A 23,644-nucleotide genomic window follows, 5' to 3' on the forward strand; every position below is an offset into this window, starting at 1 on the left:
AATGTTTTATTTTTCCCCAATTACATTTAAAATAATTTTAGCATTCATGTTTGAAACTTTGAGCTCCATTTCTTCCCTTTCTCCCTTTCTCTCTTCCTACCCCCTCTCGCTGAGAAGACAAGCAATTGAATATAGGTTATACATATGTAATCATGCAAAACATATCCATGATGATCATGTTGTAAAAGAAAACATAGACAAAAATCCCTCAAGAAAAGTATTGTTAAAAAATAGGCTTCAATCTGTCTTCTGATACCATCAGTTCTTTCTCTGGTGATATATATCAATTTTCATGGTAAGTCGTTTAGATTTTTCTTGGTCTGTTGTATTGCTGAGAATAGCCAAGTCATTCACAGCTAATCATTTTACAATGTTGCTGTTACTTTGTACATAGTATATTTTGTTTTGTGTCAAGCCTATGTAAGTCCCTCCAAGCCTCACTAAGAGCATCCTGGTGATCAATTATTATGATACAGCTGTATTTCATCATAATCATGTAGCACAATTTGTTCAGTCGTTCCCCCATTCAATTTCCAATTTGTTGCCCCAAGAAAAGATTTTTGTACATATAAGTCCTTTTCCTTTATTTAATCTTTTTTGTGATACAGACCTAGTAGTGATATTGTTAGGTCAAAGGCTATATTCAAACTTTTATAGCCCTTTTGGGCATAGTTCCAAATTGCTCTACAGAATGGTTAAACCAGTTCATAACTGTACCAACAATGCATTATTTTCTCCTTTTTCCACACATCTCCTCCAACATTTGTCACCTTTTCTATCCTTTTAGCCAATCTAATAGATATGAGATAGTACTTCAGAATTCTTTTAATTTTCATTTATCCAATCAATAGTGAGTTAAAGTATTTTTCGCATGGCTATAGATACTTGATCTGAAACCTGATCATATATTTTGATCATTTATAAATTGCGAAGTGGGTATCATTTTTTATAAATTTGACTCAGTTCTCTATGTATTTGAGAAATGATGCCCTTATCAGAGAAACATGCTTCAATATTTTCTCACAGTTTCTATTGCTAACTGTATTTCCCTCCATCCTTTCCCTCCATTTATTTTGTTCTCTCTCTCCTTTCACCTTGTTCTTCCTCAAAGGTGTTCTTCCACATTTTTTGCCTTTATTTAACAAACTGTTACATGTTTTTTCATAGTCTTCTTTCATCATTCTCTCTACTTTTAAAAATTTTTCCTCTATCACATTTCTTTCTTTAACTCTTTCAGGATGTTTTTTTAGTTTGGTCTAGGGTCCAATTAGCATTTTTCTTTGAGATATGTTCTGTAGTTGTTTTCATATGGTTGTCTTCTGTTGTCTTTGTCTTCCCTCTCACCATGGTAGCTTTTACGATCAATTCTTTTGGTGTTGTTGGCTCATTTTTCCCAGTCTATTTCTTGACTTTGACTTTATGTTAAAATTGGGTTCTTCTCCTCTGGAAGTAAGGAGGCACTGTCCCAAGCTTTAGACTTTTTTCTAATGCTGTTTGTAGAACTATTTCTGGAAGCCTACAAATTTTTCATGTTTCCAAGGTGATATGATCCTGGTTCTGGAAGATGTATGGTCCCTGATTTCCTGGTCTATGTTGTGGTTTTTACCTAGGAAGTACTGTTGGTGCCCTGGAGCTGCACCTGATAACTCTTTTCTCTGCTTTGGTACTCTGACCAGGGTTCCTGTTCCCCTGTGACTGACCTCCAGTGCAGTTCTCTGGCCTGGAACTGTGACCCAGAACTATGTATGGACAATGGAGTTGCCAATCAACTCTAACTGTAAGCGATACCATCAAAGGTTCCCCTGTAATCACTTCCTGAGCACTTGTCTGACCATCTTATATTCTCTGGGCTGACTTCTCCCAAAGCTGGTGCTGCTGCTGTTGCTGTGGCAACTTCTGGGTGTGTGGGCTTCCAGACTTCTACTCTTTTGCTACAGATCTCTCCTGCCTACCCCTTAAGGTTTGTAGGCCAGAAAAATATCCTACCCTGATATTTTGTTGGCCCTGTTGATCCAAAATTTTATTTGATGTATTATTTTAAAGTTGTTTGGAGGAGAATGTTAAAGAAGTTCATGTGGGTAGCTACTTCTATTCTGCCATCTCAGCTCCACTCCAGTTAAAGGCAATAGTACATTTAACATGATAGCACCAAACTTTCACTGTTTATTTCCAATTCTAAATATCTTTTGCTTTCATTTTTTGGACTTCAATGTTTCACTAACGCTTTTTTTTGTGTGTCTCTCTTACTAGCTGTTAACTCCCTCCCTCAAATGAAAGCCTTCCCTTTTCACAAATGAGTATATTCAAACAAAATAAAGTAGAGTGTTGTTCATGTGTGAAAATGTATCCCATTTCAAACCTCTAGTCCAGTGGTTGAGAACCTGCCACCTCAAGGCCACATATGGCTTTCTAGGTTTTTAGGTGTGACCTTTATTGAGTCCAAGTTTAACAGAAAAAAATCGTTGTATTAAGGGGATTTGTTCTATGAGGTTTGGATTCAGGAAAAGGACCACACTTGAGAACCTAAAAGGCCAAATGTGGCCTTGAGGCCACAGTTTTCCCACCCCGGCCTTATCTATTAGTTCTCTGTCAAAACTTGAGAGTCATGCTTTATCATCAGTCCTAGCCTTGCCACTTTCTACTTCTGTGACTTTAGACAAGTCAAATAATTTCTCTGGACTTCAGTTTCCTCAGTTATAAAATGATTAGATGGCCTCTAAGAATTCTTTCAGCTCCATTCTATAAACCTATGATCATATGGGTACCTGAAATAATGATGGATTACTGAACTTATCAGAATTCTAAAATGTTTCATTGTTTTCTTTTCCTGTTAGGGTCATCATGTAAACATTCTCCTCAGTTCAATCTATAGCTCAATATATAAAACACAGACTATATAAATCTTCTCAGGTTTCTCTGAATGGACCTTATTATTTCTTATGGTACCATAATGACCTATTGCTATACCAAAATTAGTTCAACCACTCCCCCCTCAATTTATAAGACCCATTTTATTCCTTGCTATGAGAAAAATGTGCTACTGTGAATATTGTTTGTACATTTGGGTAATTTTCTTTTTCTCTGACCCCTGTTGGGTATACACCAAGTAGCAGTATGATTGGATCATAGTTTGGCAACTTTTGGAAATAATTCCAAATTGTTTTCCAGAATGACTGGTCCAATTCGTGGTTGCACCAATAGCATACTAGCCATGTGCTTATAAAATTGCCATTTTTGATGTTAATTTTCTTAAATAAAAAGATTGTTGTCCACCCATCTAGTTCAAGTTCCTGATTTTATTATTCATTTCTTTTACCAGAAAAAAACCCCAAAAGCTTTTTGTTTCAGAGATATTTTGGCCAGCAAAAGCCACTGCAAACTCATTACATTTGTACTTATTTATCTATATAGCTACATGTTGTTTTCACCAATAGAATATATATTCTTTCAAGTCAAGGACTATTTTGTTTTTTCTTTGTATCCCATATATCTTTTTATGCTTGTAACATAGTAAGTACTTAATAAATACTTGTTGAGTTACATTGAATAAGTAAATATAATACATGTCAAACTGGTTGGAGTCAGAATGAGAAACAGTTCCTCTGACTCCAATTCCAAGACTCCGCTATGTATGGCTGAAGATATTTGAGGATTTACTAAAGACTGCTTAGAGACATCTAGAAGGAGCAATGGATAGAATATAGTGCCTAGAGATCTGGAAGATATAAATTCAGACATTTATCATCTGCATAACCCTAGGTAGGTCACTTAACCTCAATTTGATTCAGTTTCCTGGACTGTAAAATGGATATAATAATGGTATTTACCTCCCAGGGTTCTGAGGCTCAAATGAGATGATATTTATAAAATACTTAACTCAATGCATGGTTCTCAGCACAGTGCTCCTAGGCACTGTATAAATGCTTTTTTGCCCCCATTTGCTTTAAAAAGTAAGGAGGTTTTGTACAATGGCATAGCAATCATTCCTTTTTTACCAAATAAAATGAGCTTAAGAGAAGACAGTTCCTCCCTTTCAGTAACTAGAGATCTAAAACTTACCAAAATGCAAAACAAAAGTATTTATCGTATTTCTTTTTCATTGAGGAAGAAACAGCCATTTTTTTTAAAGCTAAACCTATGAAAAATTATACTACTGCCACCTATGGGTTCTGGGCTAGGAGGTGAGAAAGAAAAAAATCATCACCTCATCTTTAGGCAGCTAGAGATGGTTTCTCGAAACAAGCAGAATTTAAGAATTTTCTTTTTAGAGAAGGAAGTTCTTGGATAATTTTAGTAGGTGGAGGTGGAGAGTAACATGGCCAGAGGCTTAGAATTGTAAATTCCCAAACCTGAGGAAAGCATTTGAAAAAGAATTTTCAGCATACTAAGAATAGCTAAGCTAACTTTCTTTAAAATATCCCCATATAGCATTTAAAATATTAAATAAAGGAAATTTTATACACAAACTTTAGATTTTTTAAAGAAAAGCAGTAAATGCTTGAGATTATGGTTGTGAGATAAAGGTGCCATGGCAAACTTTTACTGTCAACATCTATTTAACACAGAGGTTTGCGCACAGAGAGTATGTTAAATAAGGTTAAAGAAAATGAATTTTTTAAAAAAAACTAACCAAGAGGATGTCATAATTCTGTATTCTGACCATGAAGACATTACTAGCAAGGAGTAATATGAGTAATATATCGAGGAAAAGATTAATATCTTTAATACTTCAAGAAAAAAATCAGTCATTTCATCCATGTGGGTGCTCTTTCCAACAGTGCAGATCACAGTGTCATCATTCCTTAAATAATTCCATGAGTTGTACTCCCAAATATTCCCCACTTTATGGGCAGCCATCTTGTTATGAGTCCTTCATAACTTAGACTACTCACTGGACAATGGGCACATAGTCAAGTCCCTGGTTCTAGACTTCATAATACCCTTCTAGTTTTTTAGGACCCCTTAAAGCTGGTGCTCTGCTGGTATGGCCTTTGAGAAACAAAGAGCAACTCTGAACTAAAATGAAGTATCAGAATGGGAGTTTAGTGGAATAAATACCTCTTTGGACCTTTCTTATATCATCTGTAAAATTAAGGGGTTAAATTAAATTATCTTTAAGATCTCCCTCATATCAAATAATCTATGAATCTGCATAATAACCAGTCACTTATTAAATGTAAAAGCAGGAAATGGAAAATCATTTCAATCATGAGGAAAATAGACCAATTCAATGCATGTGTCATGTCACATGCAAAATGAGTGATCATTTTGTGTGGGATAATGGGACATGGGAGGTGTAAACAAAAGAATGAAATTCTCTCCTTTCAAAGAGTTCAAACTGTACTGTAGTGAGGGAGAACCACAGAAAATATGTATACGTATGATTCTCAAAAAGTGTTTCCCATCACTCTTGGAGAGGTTTAGGTGAGGTTAGTAAAATTGGTTTCTGAACGATCTTCAGGTGATTTGTGTGATGCTATGTAAGTAGGCAGCTAGGTGGCACAGTAAATAGAGTACCAAGCCTGATGTCAGGAAGTCGCATCTTCCCAAGTTCAAATCTGGTCTCGGACATTTAGTAGCTTGTGCGACCCCGGGCAATTCACTTGAACCTCTTTGTCTCAGGTCTGTAAAATGAACTAGAAAAGGAAATGGCAAACCACTCTAATATCTTTGCCAAGAAAACCCAAAATGGAGTCATAAGAAATTGGATACAAATGAAACAGCTGAACAACAGTAACATGTAAGTAAAAGAATATGGGACTCTCAATTCGTGGAGATAATCTCAGATGACACTGGTGGAATTGTGGACAAACTTCTTGAGTGAGATCCATGGATGATTCTAAATACTTTTTGGCAAAGACACATCTCAAAAAATGAGCTACAAATATGGAAGGGAAACTAGCATGTTCCTAATTTCCTACTAGAATGAAATTCTTTGGGTGAGATTTGAGCTCTCTCTATTTGAGCTAAGATTGAATCTCGTTCCCACAAAAGGAGCTTATGCATGCTTATGCATTCTTTGGTACATTCTAATCTGTGTAATTTCTCTGATTTCTATTTGCTTGGATAAATGAGTTCATTTTCTATTTCCTATTTGTGATGCTCTTTTATGAAACCAGATTTTAATGGCAAAATAGCAAAGCTGTTGAACATAAATGAAGGGTTTCCTTCCTCCTTCAGATTGACCAGCTAAGTGGCTTTCCACCAGTCTTATGCCCCTAGATTATAGATATTTGAAAGAGGGAAAGATAGATAAAATTCTAGATGTTAGCTTTATTGGTGATAAGTGAGAGAATGAACATGTGCCAGTCTTGGCTTTTCTTTTGATACTCTCAAAGTAGACATTTCAATCTCCCTTGGAGAAGCATGGACCAGATTCCAAAGATATCTTTTCATTTCACCTTCTAGTGGTTTCTACATATTTGGGCAACATGTTAACATGCATATCTTACATGAAGATTACATATCTGATTGGTATATGAAATCTATGCTTGTAATTTCACACACATGCATAGACTTACATGAATTATATGAAATACACACTTGGAATCTCATTCAACCTTGTTTTCACTCTTCCTAAACTTCTGACTCAACCAGTCATACCATTCTTCTGGCTCTGCTGAATTACCTAATTCAAATAGGATCTGATCCAGAGTTTGAACAAACAGTGACCTTATGATGTTCATTGTAAACTTTTTTTCTCAATCTTCTTGTAAGTACCTCTTTGCACAGGTTGTATGCACAGTAGTAATGTCAGATCCCAGCTTATTGGTTGCATATCCTACTTATATTTTGAGTAGGCCAGAGTTTCTTTCAACCAATACTGACATTTAGGTGAATGTTCTTGGATCTAGACACAGCACAACTATTTTGTTCATTGTGTGAGTGATGCCAGCAGTTTTCTTAGGAAACTTTAAGCCTACCTTGATTTATTCCAGTCATATGTAATCTTTGTACTAAGTCCACCAGACCTAAGGCCTTTTTATAGGACTTAAAGATACTTTTCAAATGGTCTTCCTAAAATAATGGGAAGAAAATGTACCTTGAAATCTGTTCTCCAAGACAGTATTATGAACTACATTTCCAAGCTTCACCATATGTGCTATGCATGGAAAATCAGGCAAGGCAATGTGATTGTCATCAGCATCTGAAAACTCCCTATAGTGGGGTTGTCAACATAAATGTTCAATGTGACATGATTCCTCATGACAAACAGTGAGGAAAAATAATTTGAAATCCATTAATAGATATGGCTAAGTATACTCCAAGGTAAGGGTGAGGAGGAGAGGTTTACATAAGAGAATCTGACTCAGTGCTCTAAGAATATTTCAAGGAGAGAAGACTTTTGGGAGAAATCTGTTGCTTGATCTCAAGTTTGAAGAAAGATAAAGGTTCTGAAAAAGATGAAGGGAATCAGAGAGATCAGCATGAACAAAGGAAGGCAGGAGATGGTATATAGAGTTTGGGGAACAGATAATACTCCAGTTTGGTTGAGGTGTAGACATCACAAAGGGAAATAGCCTGAATAAGTTACCATATTCTCTTTTAGTTTAGATCAGATGACCTCTAACGTTCCTTCCACCTCTAAAAGTCTGTGATTATATGTTCCCAGAGTTAGCTTTCATAAAGTCTATAATGTAAGTTTCTGTCTCTAGAGAATAGGATGTAGAAATGGATTTTGCCTGCTACAGAACTTAGTGCCTAGTTCAGTAGTCCTGATCATATACCTGCCACTCAATATATGTCCATTAACTTACAACAAAGTGACACTGAACAAATAAACTATCCAGCTGTGCATCCAAATGGTGAATAATAAGGATGCTGAATTTAGAAGGATACTTTTTATGAAACAGTATGATAAAGAGTGGGAACAATCCAATGGGACAAAGTAATGGAATTCTACAAAGGCCAGAGAGGGGAAATGGAAAATGTTCAATGACAAATTAATGTATGCCCAAGGGTTATGAGTGTCACATAGCAATAAATATAGTCCAAGTTAAAAAAAAAAGGTCAATGTGGATAAATAAGGAAGTGCAGAAAGTAATCAAGGGCAAGAGAGAAGATTTTGTGAAATATAAAATATTATGTAGTGAAAAGAACTGGGGAGATTATAGGATGAATTCAGGTGTAAAAATATATATATAAGGAAAGCAAAGGTGAAAAATGAAAGGAAGATTACAGGAAAGTTTAGATAAATATCAGAACATTTTCCAAAGAACTGAAGAACAAGAGGTCAGAGACAGAGACAGTAGAATGTTGAAAGAAAAGGAAAGCGTAATTTATTGGCAAAATGGTAGATTCTGAAAAATTAAATGTATTCTTTGATTTATTGCTCACAAAAGGATAAGGGAGTGGGTGGAAGCAGGAGCCAGAGGCAGTTTGGCATTAATGAAACCCTGATCAGCTCAGAAGAGATAATCAAGGAGTTTGAAAATTGGAAAATGAAAAACATTTGTATACCTCCTTCACTCTCTCATAAAGTAATAGGGGAAACTGGGGAGAATTACAATTCTTAGAAATAACAATAAAAACCAAAAGAGCAATTAACATGTTTTTAAAAAATTCTTCTAGATTCAACAAATACATAAACTTTGAAAGAGAGAAACCTTTTACACAACATTTTTAACTATTCAGTTTTGTTTCCATCTCTCAATACTTATTGGGATCTGCATTTTCAGAGTACAAGGTACATGAAGGGAAGATCTATACAAAATAATAAAAGCAGTATTAATCCAAGTCACTAGGAAGTGATTAACTGCTTATCCACTCTGTCCCTGCCTCCTACATACACTGGCTGTTATAACTGTATGCCAATAATATCTTTCCTAGTTTTTTGTCTCCTGTAACTAATTCAGACCTACCATTGGTGGCACACTTTCTTACTTACATAATCGATGTCCCCCATAAGACCATTGCATAATCCTACAAATGAGTTATTTATCTACTGTGGACTCAGCCTTTCAAACTGAATATTGCATTTTAAAGTACGCGTAGAGAATATCACAAGACTGTGACAATGTCATTGTACAAAATCTATATTAGGTCTTGTTTAATTTTTTCTGTAAATAATCTCTTCACTTGCAAACTCCATAGAAATAAGTAGAAAATAGAACTAGAAAAGATTTATAATAATATTTAAGTAAAATTGTGATTAATCAATCATTAAGCATTAATCATTAATGATTGATCAATCATTAAGCATTTGTAAGGTGCCATGTGCTACCAATGGGAATATAAAGATAAAAATGAAAGCTCTTACTATCAATGCACTTACGTTCTTTTTGATGATATCATGTGATATATTTGTGTGCTTTTATATTATAGGAATATAGATGTATGTATATATATATATATATATGTGTGTGTGTGTGTATATACACATATAGATTGATAGAGATGGGTATACACACATATACGTATATATGTTAATATACATTATGGTAAGGTGGGGAAAAGATAGTAGTATTTGACAATGGTGACTCAGTATGCCACAGATCAAACCACTCTTGCATTACTGTGAAATATAATAAATTGGTCACTGTAGTACATTTATATTATTTAGATTAAGAGTAGTACTGATATTAGAATCAGAGGAGTTTGGCTTAGGGTTTGCTTCTAACTTTCTGATCAGCCCCATTCTAATCTGTGGACTCTCTGAATATTCTCAAGTACAAGGATAGTCATTTTCTTTCACTCATCTATTCTTGCTGGTTTTTACAAGAAGAGGACATCTTAAAAGAATCTTCAGCATCTTCCTTGAATTCTGTAAAACCTCATTTTCTCTACTTATTAATAACAGGTCTGGATAAATTTTATTTACCGCTTCAATTCCTGTAATATTATATAGACTCCTAAATGATATACTCCCTCATATCTAGACAGCCATACTGGGAAAATAAAATCATTGAAGAATACAATTTGATAGGGAATGTGAAACTGTTAGTTCAGTATATAGCTTACGCAGACAAAGTACATGGAAAATGAACTAAGTTTAGAATTGTTCCAAAGAAGGACAGTGTTTTGGATTTCTTCAGGGAAATTGAACGGTACTTTTCATAAGACTAAGGGAATCAGTAGAGAAGAAGAGGAGGAAGGAAGAAAGAAGCAAAAGAACAAAAGAGGGAGGGAGGGGAATGAATAGCAAAAGGAAGAGGAAGGCATGGAAAAAGGAAGAGAAGAAAATGTGTTGATCAGGGAGCATTGAGCAGCACAGAATGTTCCTTCTACTTTTGTTAATGATTTAAACCTGAATTTTTGCTTGTATTACTTGCAAATTAGTTGAGCTTATAATGAGCTGTACCCAGACCTGGATAACTAGTTTGAATTGTAACCTATAAATCCTACATGGGGTCAATAGATCCATTTAAAAAGCCTGGAGGTAGACCACAGGGGCCATGATAGAATTTTAGGATGATAGGAAGTGACATTTTCTGTAACATTGTGTTTCAATGTTGAGTTTCTTTATAAAATATTTAAATTCAGTTTTTCAAAGTATGTGAAATATATGAAAATGAATGGAAATTGGGGTCCTTATTTTAATATTTTCAGTGGTGGGGGAATATTACATATATGTATACATATATACATATGTATATATGTATACCTTTACATATATATAAATATTTATACATACACACACATATGTGTGTGTATATGCATTGGTTGATTGGTGTTTTCCTTCATTCTCGAGGACAAAAATGATATCACTATGCTAGAGTTGGTTCAATGTGTCCGACTGGCTGATCAGACGAATATGAGCTCAGAATGCTCTACCACATGTCGGACACAAATAGTCTGTATGAACATTTGGGGTGGATACTCTAAATTTGCACACTCTACATTTCCTTTGAGCTACTTCAATTCTGTTTTGCTCATAAAACACAGCACCTTCTCTATTTGAGCATGCCATGCTGAGCAGTCCTGTACCAGTGTCTCACATGTCACACAATCAATTCCAAAGTTCTTAAGTGAGACCTTGAGAGTATCCTTGTATCACTTCTTTTAATCTACACACACGTACATATACACACACATGCATGCACACATGTGTGTATACCTAAATATTAAATCCTTTAATCAGTTTATATAAGAACAGTTATATTCAGGCTTGCAGATAGATATTCTAGATCTATTAAGCCCAGGAGGCATAGGTGGCTTAGTGCATAGACCTTGGAGCCTAGGGTCAAGAAGACCTGAGTTCAAATCCAAGCTCAGACATCTATTACCTGTGTGATCCTGGGCAAATCATTTAATCTCTACTTGCCTTAATCCACTGGAGAAGGAAATATCAAACCACTCCCATATCTTTGCCAAGAAAAATCTTTGGGCAGTATGGTCTGTGGGGGCACAAAGAGTCAGAGATGACTGAATAACAAATTAAGGCCACTTGAAAAGTTATAATGATGGCCAAAAATAGAAACATAAGATGAGGGGAAAGATTATGCAGATTCCCCCTATTTCCACTCTGAACTAGTTGAGCAGAGAATCCTTCAGCCACTAGAAAGTGTCCATTACAGAGGGCATTAGACAGTACTTCAAATAGCCCCATTAGACATTCAGTCTTTATAGATATAGAGTAAGTTATATAGCCCTCTACAGCCTTTGATGCAACTTGGGGAATATATTTGCTTACTCAAAAGTTGATTCAACAGATTAGAGATAGGAGTAGGGTACTGGTAATCACTATATTCTTAACATCTAGTTCTGAAATGGGCACATACTTTGAATATTTGCGATTTCATCAGTGTTTCCTCACCACCAATCACAATTTAAAACCCACTATGACTAGGTCACCTGTAAATTGATGTGGCTGAAAAACTTATTAAACTGCATCTAATATGGCTCTCTCAGCTTCCCTAGGTTGGTTATTAAACAACAAATTGAGTCAATCAAGGGAACCATATTAGATGTGGATTGGCAAATGGCAGCCTGAGGACCAAATCCATCCAGCTGCCTGTTTTTATATGGCCTGGGAGCTGAGCTAAGAATGTTATTGTTTTGGTTTGGTTTGGTTTTTGTACATTTTTAAAACGATAAAATTTTATTTTAAAATATGAAAACCATTCTTAGTTATCTGGGCCATATAAGAATAGACCATAGGCTGGATTTGGCCTCAGATATAGTATGCCAACTTCATATATGAGTAAAGTATGAGTAAACATTAAATATACATTGAATAATTGAGTAATGAACCAGTTGACTTATTGGGAGTAAGAACATTTAAAGGTAAATCTTTGAATCTCATTTTGATCACGAATTTATGTCTGTATGTGTGTGTGTATAATTTGTGATTAAACTGAGATTATATACAAACGTACATATATATGTGTGTGTGTATACACAGATAGACTGATAAATCGACAGATCAAAAAGAGCGTTGTGAATAGGAAACATGCCTTGCATCTTTTTTAACCCATTTTCCAGGTCCAGGTCAATTAAACAACCTGAACCCACAAATAGGGCAAATATTACTATATACTAATTTTGTTTCTAACTAGCTAGCTGTTATCTTAAATGCTAAATTTTTTATCAATTTATGCAAGAAGAAATATATTCAGGCTTGAAGATAGATATTCAAGATGCACTAAGCCTATGGATAGAGATAGTTATACACAGACACACACAGAGACACACACACATAAGCATGTATGTGCATGTATGTAGCATATATATGTATGTGGATATATGGATATAGACAGCTAGCTATATCCATATATATGTCTATATATACATACATATATAAAATATATAAATAGAAAGGATTAGTCAATACCTCATTGAAAAAAACTCTCAGTATTTAATTGAAATTTAATATTTTGCTAGTGTTACTGTATGTAAAAACGGTGTCCTTGATATTTCCAAATATATTATCTTTTCATTGCTTCATAGCAATGAATACATTTACTGAGGAATTTTAAAATAGTTGCAATTAAATCTTTCTATGTTGTTATTGTCTAAAATTTTCTTTAACAATTATCTTCAATGGTTTTATGTAAGGGGCAATGTGTTACTTTTAAATGTGATATAATAAAGCCATATAAACCTCCAGAATAGGAGAGATACTAGGCTAATCAAGACTAGTACAACGAGACATCTAGAAACTTAGAATTTAATTAAAGGTAGTCAACATAGGCCCACAAATGGGAGATTTAGCTTAACAAATCTGATTGCTTGATTGAGCATTTTAAAAAAATAATAAAAAGGAATTGACAAGGTAAATTTATGGACATAATTTATCTTGAATTTAGAAAACCTTTTTATACAAGATGCTATAAAAGAAGACTAATCTGCAAGGTCAATAAATATGGCATTAGGGATGAGCTAGATAAAGAACGGCTCTTGAAATCAAGAAGAAAGTACAGGATAGAAAAATGAAAATCATTGCAACCTGTTCTTTGAAGAAAATATAATTTCACAAACTAAGCAGTGAAGATGAGGTGAAATCATTACATACCTGGAGGGAAACTTTGTCTAGTGGTGTTGGTGGAAGTGCTAGAAATGGCACTATTATGCAAATCAAATGATTGTGAAATCCAGATTGATGAAGCATGAGGTTGATGTCTTCTGATTCTGTTGCTTATCTGCCTTGTAACATTAGGCATTATTTTTAAATTCTGTGGGTAACAGACATTAAGCTATTGATTATCTTATGGTCATTTTTGTGGTGTTTCAAATTGAGGATAGCCAGAAAGTAGGTGACATCTTCACACAAGTAATGCACTTAATACTCCTTTCTCTAGGATACACTTTGATTTGAACACAAGTTAATAACAATAAGTATGTATTATTAAACTGCTGTGTTACCCTCTGGAACTTCTGGGTATGGTCAGTTGGACATTTATAGGCAGAAAATATTAATGGATGAGTGCTCATCATCAATGCTACTGTCAGCAAGTGCTCCCAATGGTGTGTGACTGCCCCATTAAAGGTGCTATCCCTCATTGACTCTGGTTTCTAATACCACCCATGTAGCCATGTAGTAGAATGGCCAGAACCTAATAATTGTTCAATAAAATGCAAGAATCATAAATCTTCAGAATGGTGATAGGAGTGGCATATTATTGGGGCCTTCAGTGATGTGAAATTTTATATAGTCTAAACATTGTATAGCTCCTCATATGCTAGGTATTATTTCTTTAGGGATAATAGTAGAATCTGTAAATTCATTCTTAAGGCAATTATCAGATGAGAAAATTCCCTCTATCAACAATTTAGCATATCCTCTTCTCCTTAGTTTCTTAGAGAGATTATTTTTATGATCCTCCTAAATTGCTATACTGGAGGGGCTAAGGCTTAAAGAAATGTTTTTGGCAAAAATTATTGAGTTAACTAAGAATTTGCGCAAATTTGAAGCACAAATTTCCTTCCTAATTCATAATGCATCCTTAGATGTTGGTCTATTCTGAGAGGCCAATGGCAGTTTTTAGAAAGAAAAATAGTGTTGAAGTCAGCTTATTTGCAGGCTCTGCTCCAATTTTTTTCCAGTTCAATTTGAAGGTAATATCTCTTTGCATTTTCCTTCTGCTTTATGGTGTTATGACACTGATTGATATCAGCACTGTGTCTCTCTCTATTTCTAAGGATCATAAATATACCTTACCTGTTTTCAAGGAGAAAATTATTTCAGGTGTTTCTGTTTTTAACTTTACTTTTTAATGGCTTAAACAGATAAATAATGCTAATAATCACCTTTTAATGTAGCATATTTTAATATTACCTTTGATAAAGTATCTATTAAACTTTCAGTATAATTTTTAGCTAGCAACAGTTCTTCTCAACCTTTTCCTATTGAAGAGCGCTAGATTGACACAAGTGGTGGCTTGGGAGCCCTACCATTACCCAGCCCCTTTTCACTTAATTTGCATAATGATTTGCTTGATTATTTGCAGAAACCTTTATAGCATCTATATTAATCTTGCTGTTCAAAATTAGTAAAGTAATTTTGCTATCTTTAAAGTCCCTATTTTTTCCTCTATGCCTTTTTACTGTGTTCCTTCCTGTTTATTTTATGAGCTTTTATCATTCTCCACCCCCATACATATTCTCCTTCTCTCCCACACAAGAGAAATATGCATATTTTCTTCCCCCACATACCTGAGAGAGTCCCACAGACAGCATCTCCCTACCTATCTCTACTTTATAATGTTTTCACCCCTAGCTCACCTTCTTCCATACAAGTTATGTCCAATGCAGCTGGAGAATATAAGTTCCTTGAGGATTGCCAGTGGTTCTGTTTTTGCCCTTGCCTCCCTAATACCTAGGTCCCATAGTCATGGTTTGAATTCCTTTGGATTGAACCATGAAAACAAATAATTTGATTTCAGAATATTGGGTGGTAAGTAGAACACAATGGAATATCATGGTGAGAAGGAATTGGCAGAATCTTTGGGGAATACACACATTCCCCTTTTTTATACAGCTAACTTTAATTTATCTCTTTGTTGCATAACTCTTATATACTTTCATAAGAAGTTATAGAAATGTGCTTTTCTCATATTTGTTCCTGTCTCTTGACTCCTGAAATGAAACAAAGAAATTCTGTTTTTGTATACCAGTCTAAGAATTCAGTGGTTTTAAAAAGCATGTGCTTCTCTTTTTGTCTATAGCAGACTGGGACTCCAAACTTCCTCCTGAAACTAACTGGCTGTTTAATGTGGTAGATCAGGCTTTAAAATCTGGATCTCCTTGCATTTATTAGGACTTTCTCCACTTTCATAAGCAAGCCTGGCTCAAATAAGAACTTTATGTCTTTACTTCTAAACAAATGTACATGAAAAAGAGTACCCAGTAATAAGAGATGCGATCAACATTTGTTCATGGTTGAAAAATAGCTGGACTAAAGGTCTTACACAATCCACCAGTTCTCTCATCTTTTAGCCTTATTTAAATAATGTAATGTAAAGAGTGATATCTTTGGTCCCAGAACTGCATACTAAACTTGATTACTACTTATTTATAAGTTATGAGTGACTTGTCAAGAACATGAATCTGTAGCTCCATCCACCAAGAGCCTTGACTTCCATCTTTGACAAGAATTCTCTATATGTATTATCTCCCTATTTTATTATGTAAGTTTCCTGAGGACAGTGATTATCTCTCCATTGCATTTGTGTCCCCAGTGCTTATGGAGAACCCACATAAGGCAAGGACCCACATTGTGATCAGATGAGTTGATACACGAACACTCTAAAGGTTTCTCTTAAGAAATTTGGAATTAATTGCACAACGTGGAGATACTAACACAGGACTGCCCAGCATGGCATGCCCTCCTAGAAGAAGGCACCATGTTCTATGAGCAAAGCAGAATTGAAGTAGCTCAAAAGAAATATAAGATGCCCAAATTTAGAGAACCCACCCCAAATGTTGTGCCAAACCTGTGGTAGAGCATTTAAATCTCATATTGATCTGATTAGCCACAGTTGAACACATTGTGACTTGATTCAAATCTAATATTGTAATTTTGGTCTTCTTTGAGAATGAAGGACAACAACCAATCAACCCCAGTGCTTTGCACAGTTTCTGGCACATAGTACTTGATATGTTTTTTTAGAAATTATTCATTAATTTATTCACTCATTTATTCATTCATTCACCTGGAACCTCCATTCTTCATCTATAAAAAAAATAGATTGATTGATATCTATGGTACCTTCCAATTTCATTTTACTTGCTTCCACGTACCCTGTTCTCCAGGCAAACTAGACTATTTGCAGGCCCCTCTCCCATCACTGTATGTGTGTATGCACATATATATGTATATATACACACATACCCTTGCCACAAAGTACTTTATACAATATATACTTTATACAATAGTGCTTTAACAATGTTTGTTCATGTGAAGAGTTAGCTTTCCCAGAGCCATGACTATTCATCTTACCTTCAGGGTTCTAGGGTAATCTACAGGGCTTGCTGTTTTTTTCTCTCATGGCATTGGCTCAAACTGCAACTGGTTGTATCCCTCACATTGAGTGCCAGTGACTAGTGTCCCGATTTCATATAGATATTTAATATCAATTACATCTTACAAAGAAATATTTTCTTTGAATATGGAGTGAGAACAAATCCAAAAACACATTCTCCCAACATTTGGGGGACGTATTCTTATCTGTCTTAAAAGAGATTGGTACCACCAAGTTGACATCAAGATTTCATATGATGGCCAGATGAGTCCCTATCTGAGGTATTCTTTGGCTGTAAAAGTCACTCCTTGCTCATCAAGGAGCCTATACTGAGGTGCCTAAAATATCTTGACTCCAGTATGCCCACATGTTAGGGTACCCTCTGGACTTCTTGAAACTCACAAGAACACAATCTTCAATCCTTTCACCTAGAAGGGAAAAGATAAGATGCAGAGACCATAGACTGCAGCTTATTTTTTAAGGCCTTATGTCCCTGACAGAGAAAAGTCCCCAAGACTTCTTACCTTTCAACAATAAATCTCACTAGATGCCATGAGCAGAGGAGTCCACAAGATCTACCAAGAGTGTAGTCAAAAAGAAAACAGGCAAAAATAATGACAAAAACAAACAATCAGAAGAAAATAAAACAAAACAGAACTTAAGCAGCAGTTATATAAGGCCTTTCTTGAAGATGTTCCCAATTCTGCTTAGGCATTTAATTAAAATAGAAGTCTTCTAATAATATAGTGAGTAGACTCATGTCTCTTCCAGGCATTTCCATTTCACTTCACCACTACTCTCCCCATAGCAGGCCCACTATATCTCCTCATGGAGAGATGCCATCAGAAATATTCTGTGAACCAGACTCTTTTTACATTAAATTGAGTTTGTAATTAGTGCTTATACTTTCCTTTCCCTTTATATGTCCTGAGCTATTTTACCTCAGGGCCAGAAGTGATGTTATTTTTAGGACAAAGAGAAAAGAGACTGGCAGAGATTACAGATGATAACTTCCCTCTTCCTAATAAGGAGTTGGGGAGCAAGTGTAGAAAGAGAAGTCTCTGATAGGAGGCAAGGAAAATCTGGATGTGAATGTTCAGAAACTGTGTTTCTCTCCTTGTATTTTTTGCCCTTGAGAGGAACTTCGTGGTGCATTTCATTCAGTGGGCATATCAAAATCGATATTGATGGACTGATGAGGGTGAGAGAGAGAGAGAGACAGAGAGAGAGACAGAGAGAGAGAGAGAGAGAGAGAGAGAGAGAGAATTAAAATAGAACTTGGAAAGGGGCCAGGATGACAGTAGTCATTTCTTGTCATGACTGGCATATAACAAGAACTCTAGAACAGATTGAGATGAGACTAGAAGTCAAAGCAAACAGTCAGTGACCAGGATACACACAGGTGAATCAAGAGCAAGTGTCAAACCAGGGAAGTCTCTAAAACACTTAGAAGCTGAAAAATCGTCTCAGAAACCATTCCAGCCCCAGGATTCTGCTCATTTTCCTCTTTTCTATGACTTTTCCAGTCCCATATTCACAGCATATCCTGGGCACTAGCACTGACCCCTTTCAACCAATTACAGATTTAAAAGGAAGCCCTGGAATATGGTGTGTAGGATTCAATGTAAATACCTTGAGCTTACCTTTCCCATTTTCATCGCTATTGAATAAATTAAGTAGATATAGAATATTGTTTGAAGGTTGAGGTTGAATCCAGAAATTTGCAGTTGCTGGGATGGGGGCTCTAGCCCTATAGTTTGTGTTGTATTTATAATTGTGAGCAATATTTTTTCAATAAAGTTTCAGACTAAAATCAACTTACCTTTGAGGTTCCCACTCCAATTAATTCCTGAGGTTTTTTTTTTTTTCTTGTCCCACAATTTTAAGAAGAAATTCAGGCAAGCAGTTAGGAAGGGAGAAAGGAAAGGAGGAATGGAGGGGAGAGAGAGATAAGGAGGGTAGGAGAAATAAAGAAGGGAGAGAGGGATAAAGGAAAGGAGGAAAGGGGGAAAGGGGAAGGGACAGAGGGAATACAAGGAAGGAAGGAAAGAAAGAAGCATTTATTAAGTTTTGACTATGTGCCAGGTACATAATGCTTTAAAATTTTATGTCATTTGATCTTCACAGCAACTCTGAGAGGTAGGCATTATTATTGTCTTCATTTTACGGTTGAGATAACTGAGGCATACAGAGGTTACGTGATGTGCTCAGGGTCACATAGCTAGTAGGTGTCTGAGGCTATATTTAAACTCAATTCTTCCTGACTCCAGGTCAGGAATCCTCTCCTAGTGTTCTATTCATTGTGCCATCTTGCTCCTTTAATATGCAAAGACATATAGTAGGAGAAAGGTGTACAGTTTGTGCTGGCATACAGAAATTATCACCTGGATATGTGTCAGAGAGAACTTAATGGGTCTACTGGACTAGTGGCTTGAGTCTGGCACCACATGGTGAGTTAATTATATACTGTATTCCCTCAATGTTTAATTAATTGTGAAGTGAAACCCTTTCTATGGAATTTACAGAAGACAGAATACAAGTTGCTGTGGGATACTAATAATGCTATAGCTATATTATGACATGTCACGTTAAATTTCTCAAAGGCAAGGATTATGTCTTATTTCAACTTTGTATTTACAACATTTTACACAATAAATATCTATCCTATTTTTATTTTAAGATTGTATCATAACATTCCTTTTCCACTCTGCCTGTAAAAATGGTCAAAAGGCCTTCATCAGTAGAAATCATATTTAGTAAAAATGCAACATATGCATTTATCAATTAAATTCATTTCTTAAAAGCCTACCATGAAACAAGAATTGTTATAGGCATAGTGATTAAGGATACAAAAGTGAGGTAGTCATTATGTCAAAGAGCTTACTTTGCTCTAGGGGAACATATACAGAGGAGGAAGAGAAAGACAGACAGGTAGACAGAGAGAAAGACAGACATCTTTGAGTATTTCAGTTTTGGAACAGAACTGCCAAAGGCAAGGAGGTAAGAGATAGAGAAGAGGTGAGGAACTTGTGGCCCTCTAAGTCTTCAAGTCTGGCCCTTTGAGTGAATCCAAACTTCACAGAGCAAATGCCCTTAATAAAGGAATTTGTTCTGTTAAGTTTGGATTCAGTCAAAGGCTGCATTTGAGGACCTAGAGGGCCACATGTGGCCTCAAAGCTGCAGATTTCCCAGCCCTGGTAGAATATCACCTTCAGGAAACTGAGAGTAGTCCAGTTTGGCTATAATATGAGTGTCTAAGGTGGAACAATCTATAACCAGACTTAAAAGAATAGTTGGAGCTGAACTCTGAATAGTTTTCATTGCCAAACAAATAGATTTTATTTTATCCTCAGAATAATGGTAAGTCATTGTGACTTTTTCAGTGTAAAAGTGACATAGGTAGATCTGTACTTTAGACATTTCAGTTTGGTAGCTATATGAGGATTAGAAAGTGGACAGACTTGAAGTAGAGAGATGAATGAGGAGGTTTTAAAAATGGGTTAGGCAAGAGGTGATGAAGTCCTGAACTAAAGTGGTTGAGTGCATAATGTGCAGAAAAAGAGGATAGGTGCAAAAGATATACAGGCAGTGGAACTGACAAAATTTATCTAGTGATCGGATGTGGGGAGCAGTGAACGAATGAAGAGATTGATTCTGAGGTTGCAAGCCTGGATGAAGAATGGCAGTACCTTTGATTAAAATGGGCAATTTTGAGGCAGAGTGTGTTTAAGATGAATGATAAAGAGCTGTGTTTTGAAGGAATTAAATTTGATATGGCAATGGGACATCTAGGCAGGTATATAGGAGCCCAAGAGAAAGAGATAATAAACATCACTGCAATGATGGTTGAATCCACAGTTGCTAAGATCATGAAATTCTCCTACCCTCTGTTATCTCTTTTTGTATTTCTTTTTGCAATATTCTTGAGAAATTATCATTCACCATGCCTTAAATGCTCTTACTTTAGAACGCTTCCCATGGGTTTTTTGTCTTTTTTTCAATTCAGCTTAAACCCACCTTCTTCAGGAAACCTCACCCAGGTCCCCTCACTTCTAATGTCTTCCTTCTTAGATTTGCTGTCATAAGCCCTGTGTATACTTTGTATGTAAATAGCTATTTGTCTGATGTCTCCATTATTAGTATCCTTCATGGCAAAAACTATGTTTGCCTTCAATTATATCCCTAAGCATTAACCCAGTGTTTGGCACATGGGAAATACTTAAGGCATTCACTTTTACTTGAATTGACTTGAATATATATCCTTTTAAGATTACTGCTTTTTGCATTTTTTGATCAAGATTGTCCTTCATTTCAATATTTTGTATCTCCAATTGATTGTCCTTTGTTCCTCTCTTCTTTGGAGAGACTCATCACCATGGATTCAAGTTTTTTTTTTTCTTGTCATGTTAATTATTACTTTTTGTGTGTGCTATAAATCCTGTCATTTGTTCCTTTCTAAGTTCTTTTCTCAAGGTTCTAATAAGAAATCGGTAAACACTGTGATAAAATCATACTTAAAATGTGTATTTTCTTATATTAATTTATATGTTTGTACTACTTTTCTTAACTTCTAAGTTACCATGTAAGTTCTAAATTGAAAAGAGACTAGAGATTTGTGTTAATTATTATCAACATGAGCTTTATATTTTTTGTTGAGTTGGTTTTTATTTCCTCTATAAACATATTTTACAATCTTAGTTTTTGATGAAATGTACAATACTTCATGGAATTTGATGATTCAGGTAAAAATCTCATAGGAATAAAGCATTACAAAAATTTCATTTTTATTCTGAAATTTTGTTGTATCAAATATTACTTCAAATAATCAGGTAAATTGGCACTTTGAAATACTTTGTTTTGGTTACAAAGCATTTTTTATAATGTGAGAGAATTTAGCCAGCATGACTTACAAAGCCTAGTTAATTTTATATTTCAAATAAAAGCACTTTCATTACGCTTCTGATTCCTGGAGACAAAATGGTCAAGAATGATCAGTTCTCCAGATAGCTAAGTAAGCCATAAATCATAGTAGCTTCCCCATATTCTCCTCCAAACAGCCATAACATGGCACCTCAGGAACATCCTGGAACAGAGGAACCAGCAGAAAAATAGGTGGAGAGTTGTTTTAGCCTGGGGGATTTGAAGGACTGGCTAGAAAGGTCTATCTTACTCAGGAAAAGAGGAATGCATTCTGGGACAGGAAGCATCCCAAAAAGCCAGGAGTAAGTCCCATCTCAGGAAACCAGTGGCAGATCCTGAGACCCAATGTAATGGAGAAGGCAAATGGCAAGACCAGGACCCCAAGTGACTAAAACCACCACCTGCTTCAGCATAGCCCCAGGCAAACAGGAACCTGCCAATGGCAGTGCTTCCACATGTTCCAGGGCAGCTCAGACAGACATAGTCCACTGGAAGGACCTCCATGTGCTTCAGTAAGGCTCCAGAAAGCCAGGCATCCTCCAGCAACTGGAGCTCCATGTGCTTCACTCTAGCCACAGGAAAGTGCAGAAAAACCCCACATGCCAGAAAACAGCACTAGAACTGCAACTCAGCACCAGGTAAGCTGCCAGATACCTATGGCTCCAGCAAGGCTACCCAATCCCCATGCCAATCCCTCAGCATAGCACCAGATATGAGGGTGCCAAATGGACCTCAGAGAACATCAATGTATCATGAGTCAAACAACCAGGGTCTATAGCCACTAGCATAAGAAAGCAGTGGCAACGCCCCTTCCACCCTGGTAGCAGAATTCAAACTTAAAAGAAAGGGAAAAGGACCCCTCAAAAAAGTGAGCAAAAACAACAAAAAATCATCTCAACATAAATAGTTATTATTATGGCAGGGAAGACCAAGACACAAACTCAGAAAAGTACAACAATGTCAAAATAAGTATGAGTAAAACCCCAAAGAAAAATTGGAAGTGGTCTCAAGCCCAGAAAGAGCTTATGGTGGAGCTCAAAAAAGGAGTTTAAAAAGGTATGAGATGGGGCTGAGCCAAGATGGCGGAGTAGAAAGATGCACATATGCTACCTCCGAACCCACTGCCCATAAAATACCTGTAAAAAAAAAAAAAGAACCACCAGCGAATTCTGGAGTAGCAGAAGCCACAGAATGGAGCAGACAAGATTTCTGCTCCAGAGAGCCTGAAAACCTCTCACAAAAGGTCCCTCGCGCCCTGGACCCAGAGCAGAGCCCAACCCTGCCTCGGCGTGCAGAGCCGAAAGGAGCAGATCCAAGCAGGCTTCAGGAACAGAATCTCCAGCAACCGCGTGGGTCCCTCCACCCACAGGTGACAAGGGTCGGTGAGAGGGTCTCTTTGGCGGGTCGAGAGGGGAGTGGGGTGCCCCCATAACTCAGGCCCCCTCAGGAGGCAGCAGCGGAGGCGGGAGCAGACCAGGGCTCCCCAAGCAGGCAGGACCCTGGATCCATTGCTGAAGGTCTCTGCATAAACCCCCTGAGGGAATGGAGCCCTGGCCTGATCTGAGCACCTAAACTTAATCTCACACTGAACAGCAGCCCTGCCCCCGCCCAAAGCCCTGAGGCTGGGAAGTAGCATTTGAATCTCAGACCCCAAGTGCTGGCTGGGCAGATCTGGAGGCAAGGTAGGGGTGGAGAGGACACTCAGAAGTCAAGTCACTGCCTGGGAAAATGCCCAGAAAAGGGAAAAAAAATAAGACTATAGAAGGTTACTTTCTTGGTGAACAGGCATTTCCTCCCTTTCTTTCTGATGAGGAAGAACAATG

The sequence above is a fragment of the Notamacropus eugenii genome, chromosome 6 (genome assembly GCF_028372415.1).
Source record: "Notamacropus eugenii isolate mMacEug1 chromosome 6, mMacEug1.pri_v2, whole genome shotgun sequence".
NCBI lineage: Eukaryota > Metazoa > Chordata > Mammalia > Diprotodontia > Macropodidae > Notamacropus > Notamacropus eugenii.